General features: G+C 44.5%; 2 protein-coding genes across 3 annotated transcripts in view; both read left to right on the top strand.

Moving 5' to 3' along the window:
- LOC307178866 (uncharacterized protein) overlaps positions 1-11,066 on the top strand; it is a 342,766-nt gene that overhangs the window by 139,207 nt on the left and 192,493 nt on the right. The gene's annotated exons all lie outside the window — the stretch shown is intronic.
- The window catches only part of LOC307178861 (uncharacterized protein), a 389,700-nt gene that overhangs the window by 345,110 nt on the left and 33,524 nt on the right, over positions 1-11,066 (top strand). The gene's annotated exons all lie outside the window — the stretch shown is intronic.

Genomic DNA, 11,066 nt, shown 5'->3' with positions numbered 1-11,066 from the left:
AGCCTGTGTGCCACAGCTAGAGAGCCCAGGTGCCACAACTACTGAGCCCCCAGGCTGTAGAGCACACGCGCCGCAATGAAGGATCCCACATGCCACAACGAAGATCATGCGTGCCGCAATGAAGACGTGACACAAATTAATTTTAAAAAACATCTAATTGGCTTTGTTGAATGATTCATGAATAGGGCAGCATGCCATCTAGTAAATAGGGTGGTGCTCAAGGAGCTGTACAGTTATGAACGCTTTTGTAGGGAGAAAGTGGGTTAAGACAGACTTACTGGCACAAAAAAAATTAAACAGGATTGTTTGAGGCTAGGTCTCCTATTTTGGGTAGTCGTGCAGCTGAGGTCTTATTCTGTAGATAACCTCACTAGTGTTGATCTGGAAATTGCAGAGTTACTGGTTTCAGGCCACATTCTAGGGAGGGATGAAACTACAATTAAGACTTGGTTTGCTGTCCTGGCGTGAAGGGACTCTGCCTTGGCCTTGTTATTTCTTTTTCACACCACCTAAAACCTGACATACTTCCACGAATATGCACTATATGAATATATTTTATGTGGTTTTGTGTGTGTGTGCGCTAGAATAAAAGCATGGCATAAACCTTGATTTACATGAAGTGAAAATAGGAATATAGGAAGTAAACCAAAAATATTAGAATATAAAAGATTTTCAGAGGTCATTCAAAGTAGAACATTTTTGTGCTTGGAACGCTTAGTGAAACAGTTTGAAGAGGTCAATGTTCTTCAGTTTCCTATTAAGAATAAACAATATACAGGGGGCTTCCCTGGTGGCGCAGTGGATAAAACTCCGTGCTCCCAATGCAGGGGGCCCGGGTTCAATCTCTGATCAGGGAGCTGGATCCCACATGCGTGCCGCAACTAAGTTCACATGTCACAACTTGCTTCAGTCTCACTAGCAGGACTTGAAAGCAAACTCTTGACAAAAAGACACTGACGGGTTTTTGTTTTGTGTGTGTGTGTGTGTGTGTGTGTGTGGCGTTTTCCTGTTGTTTTTGTTTTGTTTTTTGGTTTTGGTTCAGCTGTGCAGCTTGCAGGATCTTAGTTCCCTAACCAAGTTCCTAACCACTGGACCAACAGGATATTCCCTTACTTAAACCATTTTCATCTTAACAGGAAACATCTTGGTTTCCGACGTAACTGGCCCACGCAACTGTAAGCTTTTTACCTTAAAACTGTTACAGTCACTTAAACTAAGCACGTTAAGTTACTGGGAAGTACCTTCGGTGCCCGCCCCCTGCCAGGGCTTCTCGCTCTCCCTTCTCAGACCTGGGCTCCCTCCTCCTCCGGCTCCTCGCTGGAAGCTCTCCGCCCAGGCCATGCCCCCCCCGGAGGCCCTGCTTCTAATCGCGCGCGCAATTTCCAGAGGACCTGGAAGCGGATACGGCGGAGACAGGGTCATAAGACACAGGGTGAATTTCTCCTTTCTAGTGAAAATCCGCGTGCCGGGGCCTTTCTTACTCCCTCTTCAGGGTCTTGTGAATGACTACGGGCCTAAAATCCCCACACCCGCCCCTGAATTTACCCCAGGTAAATTCAGATCTAGCCGGTCTGAATCTTTTCGGGGATCTTTTCTCTTCGGGTTGTAAATTTCTCTGAGGATGGTGCTTGCCCTGTATTTTCTACCTTCGGTCCACGTGGACACCGCCTTTCGCAACACTTCGCTGCTTAAAACCTGTTAACTGTCTCGGCCTCCCCTTGTAAAGTCCTTGACCGCGAGGTGGATTCGCCCTTCACCCCACCCCCAGCCTCGCCCTCTCGGCCCCTGTAGGGCAGCACCGGCCGCCCCGCTCCTGGACAGGCCGCGTCCCCTCCCCGGTCCTGGGATTCTGCAGAGCCCGCCCCTCTCCTGAGACCCCCTCCCTCCCTCCCAGCGCCTCTGTCCTTGCGTCTCCTCAGGCCGGTCCTTCTGCTCCACAGGCTTCTTTCTTGGTCAGCCCTTCCCCTCACCCCGCGTAGGGGGACGTGACCTGCGCCAGCCTTGTGGACACCCGTGGTTCTTCCGTGCCAAGTTCAACTCAGGTGGAAAATGGCCTCTTGCGGTAGGCGGGCATCTTATTCACTCGCCATCTTTCTAAATATGGGGGCGAAGGGGGATCAGGAGAAGCAGAGACAGAGCGATCAAGAGAGGGATAGAAAAACTGAGAAGCAGAAAAGAATGAGGGAGAACCAATGGGAACTTAGACGGTGGCTGAGGGACTTGCAAAGAGATAGTGAAATGAAATAGATTTAGCCTTGAAACTAGCGGGCCAATAAAATAGAGAAGTAAATTTAAAAAGCCGGATCTCCGGGTGGGCAGCATGGCGAGAGGCCTGGTAGGAGCGAGGGCAGCAGTGGTGAGGCCCTGCACACAGTGAGTCCGGGAGAGGATAAAAGGTGGAACGAAGGCTTTCAGAGCAACAGGTGCTGGGAGAGAAAGAGGACAAAGGGGGACACGAAGAGCAGAGGAAGACAGAGCAGGAAGGAAGCGTCGCCAACTGAAGTACCGGCAAGTGGGGAGGAACGGAAGAGGTGTAACCCAGAGGGTAGACAGGGAGCGGAGGAGGGGGAGAAAGAGGAACAAGGGGCAACAGGTTGCAGAGTGGGGCAGGCCAGGTGTGAGGGAGGAAATAGAGAAGAGGGCAGGAACAGCAGGAGAGCGGAGGGGAGCAAAAAGACGTAGACGGAGAAAACTAGGGAGACAGATAAACGGAATGAGATGGTGACACATAGTAGTGCAGGTAGGTGGTGGGAGCTGGATGCAGTTGGATGGTGAGCTGTTTGGATGTGGATGATTAAGTCGTGATATATGATTTGTGGTTTTAGAATATAGTACATTTAAAATTTGTTTAAATTATACAAATGAGGATGAGAATTGCAAAGCTGCTGTCTACAGGCTTATGCATTTTGTAATTATTTATATGAGAAGATAACTTCCATTTGCAATCCCTATTCAGCCAGGGGGACAGTGACTTGATTCACTTAGTTGTGGGTCACGCCCTTCCCTTTTCCTGGCATGGAGTAGAGGTCAGGGGAGAGGACACCTGGGGCAAGAAATGACTGACTCTGTCACTACATGGTGCCTTTTTAGAGGAACATTTAAAGTATTTTTTGTGTGAATGCATTTACTTTTTCTTTCTTGATTCTGTATATATAATTTTTTTTGTAGGTTGGAGTAAGTCTTAGTTCATTCAGTTTCTCCTTTCCTGTAAATAAGTATTTATTTCTGGAATAAGTTTTGGTGGTCTATAATTAACTCATATCATTCTTTTCTAAACATTTTAGTCTCAATTTTTGAAAACTTTAACAGCAGAATTTTTAGGTGAAAAAAATTCACAAATTATTTCTTTAAAAAATGTGTTTAAAAAAAAAAAAAAGTATGTTTCAGGTTCCTTTGAGGCCTGCCTGCTTTCTCTTCTTTATCTCCTATATGGGAAAAGTTCCTTGGTAACTAATAAATAATTTTAGGCTATTTTGATGTGTACTTGGTAAAGATATCAATGATGGTTTATATTAACAGCCAAAACCTAGTTTAACCAGTTAGTCTCATATTCCGTTTTCTTCCTTTTTGTGTGCTCTGTTAAAATTGTGAGCTGTGAGGTGTTATAAAGATGTTTCCCTCAGGGCCCTCTTGACTGTTCTGTGCAAGTGAGGAAGGATGGGCTGGATTGATGTGAAACCTTCCAACAAAGCCCCTCTATTTATGATGAAGAAGTTTGCTCACAGCTTATTTCTAAGCTGACCCCTTTCAGTGTTTTCCACACCAGCGGCAATGGTTTTGCAATGCTGTGTTTTTAAAATATTTTTCTTTGAGTTTCTGAGAAAGAATAATTAATTGCTTGGTGTCAGTGTGATCAGACCTTGCAAGAGAAGTTTCCTTTGCTCAGGAACATGCAAGATCGTCCCTGTGTTTTTTATTTTTTGTTTTTTAAAATATTTATTTACTTATTTGGCTGCGTTGGGTCTTAGTTGCGGCACGCGGGGCTGTTCGTTGTGGAGCACGGGCTCCAGAACGTGCAGGCTCAGTAGTTGAGGCGCGCAGGCTTAACTGCCCCGCGGCATGTGGGATCCTAGTTTCCCGACGAGGGATGAAACCCACACGTCCCCTGCATTGGAAGGTAGACTCTCAACCACTGGACCACCAGGGAAGTCCCCGTCCCTGTGTTTTAAGTGGGATGGACAGTAAGGACAAACTTTGCCCGCTGGTCCTTCAGGAAGCTTTTCAGAATTCAGTTCCACATGGCTCTCTTCACTGAATTCAGACCTTCTCAGAGATATCTCCCCTCTGGCCCTTGGGGAGCCCACTTGTAAAATGGAGATGAGAGAATAGACCAAAAATTCTGAGTGTGAGCAACAGTTACCCATGAAATGATTGGTCAAATTGGGTGTCTGTCTGTGTGTGGCAGTTCTTTTTGGAGAGAGTGTCCCGTTGTCTTTATTTTTTTTTACATAGATTTCTTTATTTTTCTTTCTTTATTTTTGGCTGTGTTGGGTCTTCGTTGCTGTGTGCGTGGGCTTTCTCTAGTTGTGAGCGGGGGCTACTCTTGGTTGCGGTGCGCGGGCTTCTCATTGCAGTGGCTTCTCTTGTTGTGGAGCACAGGCTCTAGGTGTGTGGGTTTCATTAGTTGTAGCACACAGGCTCAGTAGTTGTGGCTCGCGGGCTCTAGAGCACAGGCTCAGTAATTGTGGCGCACTGGTTTAGTCGCTACGCGGCATGTGGGATCTTCCCGGACCAGGGCTGAACCCGAATCCCCTGCATTGGCAGGCGGATTCTTAACCACTGCGCCACCAGGGAAGCCCTAGTTTTCCTTTCTTCTTATGTGATGCTCTGGGTTTGGTATCACAGTCATGCTGGCCGCATAGAATGAGTTTGGCATGAGTTAGAATGAGTTTTCTATGAGAAACTCATAGAATGAGTTTCTCTTCAACTCTTTGTAAGATTTTTAGCAGGATTAGTGGTCATTCTTCTGTAAATGTTTGGTAGAATTATGCAGGTAAAGACATCTCTTCCTGAGTATTTCTTTGAGGTTTCTCATTACTACTTGAATCTCTCTAGTTATAATTCTGTTCAGATTTTTTATTTCTTAATGTTTCCAACTTAGTAGGTTTATGTTTCTACGAAATTACCTGTATCTTATAGATTATGTAATGTGTAGGTATTATTGTTCATGGTACTCCCTTTTAATCCTTAAAAAATTTTTTTTTGACATCAGTTGCAATCACTTCTCATGATATCAAAAGTATATATCTTTTGTAGTTGAAATTATATCTTCAGTATATTCCCTGGCCTTGTATTTTTCCTACACTATCATGTTAATGGTTTAAATAGTAGGAAGATCACTAACATTTTCTGTGTATGTGTGTGTTTGTGTGGGTCCACATATATAGTGACCCTTCATGCTGTTCCATGTTGTTCACCTTGAACTTCTTCATTTTTTTTTTAATTAATTTATTTTTGGTTGTGTTGTGTCTTCGTTGCTCCGTGTGGCCTTCCTCTAGTTGCGGCGAGTGGGGGCTACTTTTCATTGCAGTGCACGGGCTTCTCATTGCGGTGGCTTCTCTTGTTGCACAGCATGGGCTCTAGGCGCCCGGGCTTCAGTAGTTGTGGCTCGCGGGCTCGGTAATTGTGGCATGCAGGCTCTAGAGTGCAGGCTCAGTAGTTGTGGTGCACGGGCTTAGTTGCTCCGCAGCATGTGGGATCTTCCTGGACCATGGATTGAACCCACGCCGCCTGCATTAGCAGGTGGATTCTTAACCACTGTGCCACCAGGGAAGTCCTTTGAACTTCTTTTTTTTTTTTTGCGGTACGTGGGCCTCTCACCGTCGCGGCCCCTCCCGCTGCAGAGCAGAGGCTCCGGACGCACAGGCCCAGTGGCCATGGGTCACGGGCCCAGATAAAAACTATCCTCATGGCCACTTGGTTAAAATTTTTTTTAATTGAGGTATAGTTAATTTACAATGTTGTCTTAGTTTCAAGTGTACAGCAAAGTGATTCAGCTATATATATATTCTTTTTTCAGATTCTTTTCCATTATAGGTTATTTCAAGATATTGAGTATAGCTCCCTGTGTGATTCAGTAGATCCTTCCTGTTTATCTGTTTTATTTATCGTAGTGTGTATATGTTAATCCCAAACTCCTAATTTATCCAACATTCCCCCCCACCCCAGAAATGTTTTTGTTTCAGGAACAGCTGACTTTTGAAGATGTGGCCATTGATTTCTCTTAGGATGGGTGGGAATGCCTGGACCCTGCACAGAGGGCCTTGTACAGTGACATGATGTGGGAAACGTAAAGGAACCCGATCTCCATGGGTGAGGATAACTTCTCTCTAGATGTTGGGATCTGCCCTTTTGTGTTATGCATTTTCCCCTGTGTGCCTCTTGGGGGGCCCCTTGGAGACTCAGACATGCAGCATCATGAGTTTAAACTGACCCTTTCTTCAGATGATCTGTGCCTTTCGTGTTACATCAGAGGTTGTTCTAGAGCTTAATTATATATAAAGCTCAATGGCAGGGCTTCCCTCGTAGTGCAGTGGTTAAGAATCCGCCTGCCAATGCAGGGGACACAGGTTCGAGTCTTGGTCTGGGAAGATCCCACATGCTGCAGAGCAGCTAATCCTGTACACCACAACTACTGAGCCTGCGCCCTAGAGCCCACGAGCCACAACTCCTGAGCCCATGGGCTGCAACTACTGAAGCCCACGCACTCCAGAGCCCGTGCTCCGCAACAAGAGAAGCCACCGCAATGAGAAGCCCGTGCACCGCAACGAAGAGTAGACCCTACTTCCTGCAACTAGAGAAAGCCTGCACACAGCAACGAAGACCCAAAATAGCCAAAAAATAATAAATAAATAAAAATAAAATAAATTGAAAAAAAAAAGCTCAATGGCACACTTTTTTTTTTAAATCACATTAAAAGGTAGACATAAAATAGAATTATTAAGCACTGACTTTAGGCCCTTCTTAGGAGTCATTAATAAATACATCTCTTAAATTTGCTCAAGACCCATTTTATCTTTGACATCTCTGCCATGTTGTTTTTCTTTTTTTTAGTTTTTTAATTTTTTATTTATTTTTTTATACAGCAGGTTCTTATATTAGTCATCCATTTTGTACACATCAGTGTATACATGTCAATCCCAATCACCCAATTCATCACACCCCCACCCCCACCAGACCGCTGCTTTCCCCTCTTGGTGTCCGTATGTTTGTTCTCTACATCTGTGTCTCAATTTCACAATGGCAGACTTTTAAAAAATGTCTGATTTCCTGTTTTGTACCCTTTGCTTTTGACCCAGTATTTCTTGGACGAGTGTTAGGTATATGTATTACACTGTTCCCTATGCATTGAGAAGGAGGCCGGCAGTGGGTGAATGTTTGAAATATTTTTCCAGAAACGCCTGTCTTTTCTTCACTACTCAGCTGAACAAAGCACTGTGATTTTGGAAAAACCACAGCACTTTACATTTCCGTTTTTTTTTTTTTCTAATTAAGTAATTAATTTTTTATTCTTGGCTGCTTGGGGTCTCAGTTGCCGCATGCAGGATTTTCATCGCGGAGCACAGGCTCTTCATTGTGGCGAGCGGGCTTCTCTCTGGTTGTGGTGCACGGTTTCCAGAGCGCATGGGCTCTGTAGTTTGCAGTACACGGGCTGCACTTGAGACACACTTGCTCAGTAGTTGTGGCGTGCGGGCTTAGTTGCCCCGTGGCATGTGTGATCTTAGTTCTCTGACCAGGGATCAAACCCATATCCCCTGCATTGGAAGGCAGATTCTTTACCACTGGACCACCAGGGAAGTCCCACTATACATTTCTTTGTTCTGAGAAGCAGGAATTTCTATTTCTGATCTGAACATTATCTCCATTTTAGAGCAAGAGAAAGAGCCCAGGACTCTGGTGAGTGGTGTGAAAATAGCAAAAAAACAAATGGGTGAGAATGTATCAAAAGTGTGAACACAGGTGGGATCTCAGGGCAGAGAGGAAGCCACAACATGAATAGTGTTTGGGAACCTCTTCTCAGGGTAGAGGGTTCTTTGGGAAAACCGAAGTTTATTCACTGAAAACTCTCAGAGGAAATTTTTCTTCTCCATAACTTATCCCTCTTGTCCTTCCACATGTAAAATGTATTCTTTCACCCTCCGGTGGTGCTGCAGCTCCACGAGAGACAAAGGCAAGGTCTTTATCAAGATCCACAACCCTCATCATCTGGCTGCTGTGAACTGGTTGTTGCTTGAATTTGAGGAGCATGAGGCGGGCTGTTTTAAAGGGGTCTCTTGCCCCGTCATCTCTCCTGGGTCTTGATTCCACTGGATGCTCAATTAGCCCCTGTAGATCAGAGCTGATGCCTCTGGAGTCCCACCCCTTAGCCTCTGAGTTTGATCAGAGTTGCGGTACTTGGAAGACGTAATCAGAAGATGGGAGACACTGGCTGCCCTCTTACTCCATCTGGCACCTGAGAACCTGCATGGAGCCGTCTCAGGCCCTGTCTGCTTGTTTAGATCCCTCAGCCATTTCTTGTGTTCTGCTTTTGCCATGCGCTTCAAGGTTTTGTGTGACGGGGAGATGGAGTGGTTCTTCTGCATTGTTAGTTAGGAAAACTAAGGTCAGCGGACAGAGAAATTCTCTTTTTTTAAAAATTTACTTATTTATTTATCTTTGGCTGCGTTGGGTCGTCGTTGCTGCGCGCAGGCTTTCTCTAGTTGCAGCGAGCGGGGGCTACTCTTCGTTGTGGTGCGCGGGCTTCTCATTGCGGTGGCTTCTCTTGTTGCGGAGCACGGGCTCTAGGCGCACGGGCTTCAGTAGTTGTGGCACACGGGCTCAGTAGTTGTGGCTCACGGGCTCTAGAGCGCAGGCTCAGTAGTTGTGGCACACGGTCTTAGTTGCTCCGTGGCACGTGGGATCTTCCTGGACCAGGGCTCGAACTCGTGTCCCCTGCATTGGCAGGCGGACTCTCAACCACTGCGCCACCAGGGAAGTCCCGAGAGATCCTCTTTTTGATCCCCAGTCCTACATGGGGAGCATATATGAATCTTGCAGGCTCTTAGCTTGGCATCTGTGGGTCGAGCCCATGGTTCCATCTCAAGGTCCTCGAGCATCTGACCCCCATATCTTGTCATATTTTGGCTCTTGTACTACTCTGCCTAGTCTGGGAATGTGTACTCTTCCTGATTTCTTATTTTCATAAGTTTGTACGATTTGCCTCTTAAATGTGCTTTTGAATTACGTAGTCCTAAGGACTGAAGATTTTTCCAGTTTCTTTGCTGTGATAATCCACCTGTAGTTTGTGGACAGCTTTTGGTGGACTCCCTGTGGAATGGGTTTACTGGGTAACAGAAAATTACTGATGGAGAACACTTTCCCTCATGTGTTGCAATATCATCCTACTGCATTCAGAGTCACCACTTGAACCTACTCCGTAGGGTGGTCAGCATGTTGTAGGATACAAGATAGAAAGTATCACAAATACCTCACCTATATGTCTTTCCAGTTTTTTGTTCTGGTTTTGAGGACTATCACAAAATCCTATCTCCAGAGCACTGTGACAATGTTGTTTACAACTGGTTGAAGCCGCAGTTAGGGGTCATAAAGCAAGGTATCGGTTTAAGCTACCTTAAAGATTATGCTGGACTTGCTTTTCCTTTTTTACTGCGTTCCCTCATTCTCCTAATAGTAACGGCTTGAATCTGCTCTTTGGATCTCCGGTAAAGTCTAGGAGACTAAGGCTTTTTCTATGAACAAGAAACGAGGACACGGAAAGGCTGGCAGGGCCCCACAGGGTCTTCCTCAGTTTCAATCCCCCCACCCTTTTGATACCCTCAGTCTTAAGGGGAGCAGGTGTGGGACAAGAAATGGAATAAAATATTCTATAAAGAGATTAATCAAACTCGGCAGGGGAAGTGAAATGTAGGGGGACTTGGTTTCAAAATCATGATCTCCTTCCTACTCCATTGTACCATTGATTCGATTTCTTTGTATTTGCATGTGTGTGTACAGAAGAAATGCATGAATCTCCTTTTGAGTTGCCTTTTCCTGGTTTTTCCTTCTGGTTTCTGCTAGCAAAATTCTTGCACAATCTCCTAGTATATTATGTATGTGTTTCTCGAATATAAGCATGACAATGGAACTTATGGAATATGCAGTTGGACACATTACATAGGAAATAGTGTAATAGATGCAATCCTACCTTCTCCCTACAATCACTTTTTTTTTTTAATTTTTTAATTTATTTATTTTTGGCTGCGTTGGGTCTTTGTTGCTGTGCACAGACTTTCTCTAGGTGCGGCAAGCAGCGGCTACTCTTTCTTTGCAGTGCGTGGGCTTCTCATTGCAGTGGCTTCTCTTGTGGAGCATGGGCTCTAGTGCATGGGCTCAGTAGTTGTGGCGCACGGGCTTAGTTGCTCCGCGGCATGTGGGATCTTCCGGACCAGGGCTGGAACCTGTGTTCCCTGTATTGGCAGACAGATTCTTAACCACTGCGCCACCAGGGAAGCCTGGTACATAGTTTTAAAGCAGATATTTAGAAAAATACTTTGTTTTCTTAAAAGTTGTATCAAATTCTTCATTTTCTCAATTATGTATTAATTTTTCAATTCTAAACAGCCAATTAATTAGATTATTTATTAGCTTGTTTGGATTATTTAGCATTACATCTTTTTTTAGCACTTATGTATGTGTAGTAAGTATGCAGAATATATCTGTAATATAATATTTTTTTCTCCTCAGTTATGAGACAGCAGTATGTTTAATGTTAATTGGTATGTGCTTTGGGGTCATGGTGGAAAAATACCCTCTCTTTGATAGCTGATGTCCAATCTGTGTGTTTTTAACATAGGATTTGTAAAACAAGGCTACCTTAAAATGAACTTGAATTATATGTTATTCTTTCTTTATCTCTTTCTTTAGTAAAGAATTCTATTCCTTTAGTGTTTCTAAAAATTTTAAGATCATTGTTGGGTGGTTTCATAACTCTGTTTGGTATAAGTATTACTTTTGGTGTAATATATATTCAATATGAAACATTTATTTATAGGTTGTAATGAATAGGATAACTATGTTTCTTTATATCT

The sequence above is a fragment of the Stenella coeruleoalba genome (assembly GCF_951394435.1).
Source record: "Stenella coeruleoalba genome assembly, chromosome: 20".
Classification (NCBI taxonomy): Eukaryota; Metazoa; Chordata; class Mammalia; order Artiodactyla; family Delphinidae; genus Stenella; species Stenella coeruleoalba.
The sequence above is the reverse complement of the archived record's forward strand: the minus strand, read 5'-3'. Positions and strand labels throughout refer to the sequence as shown.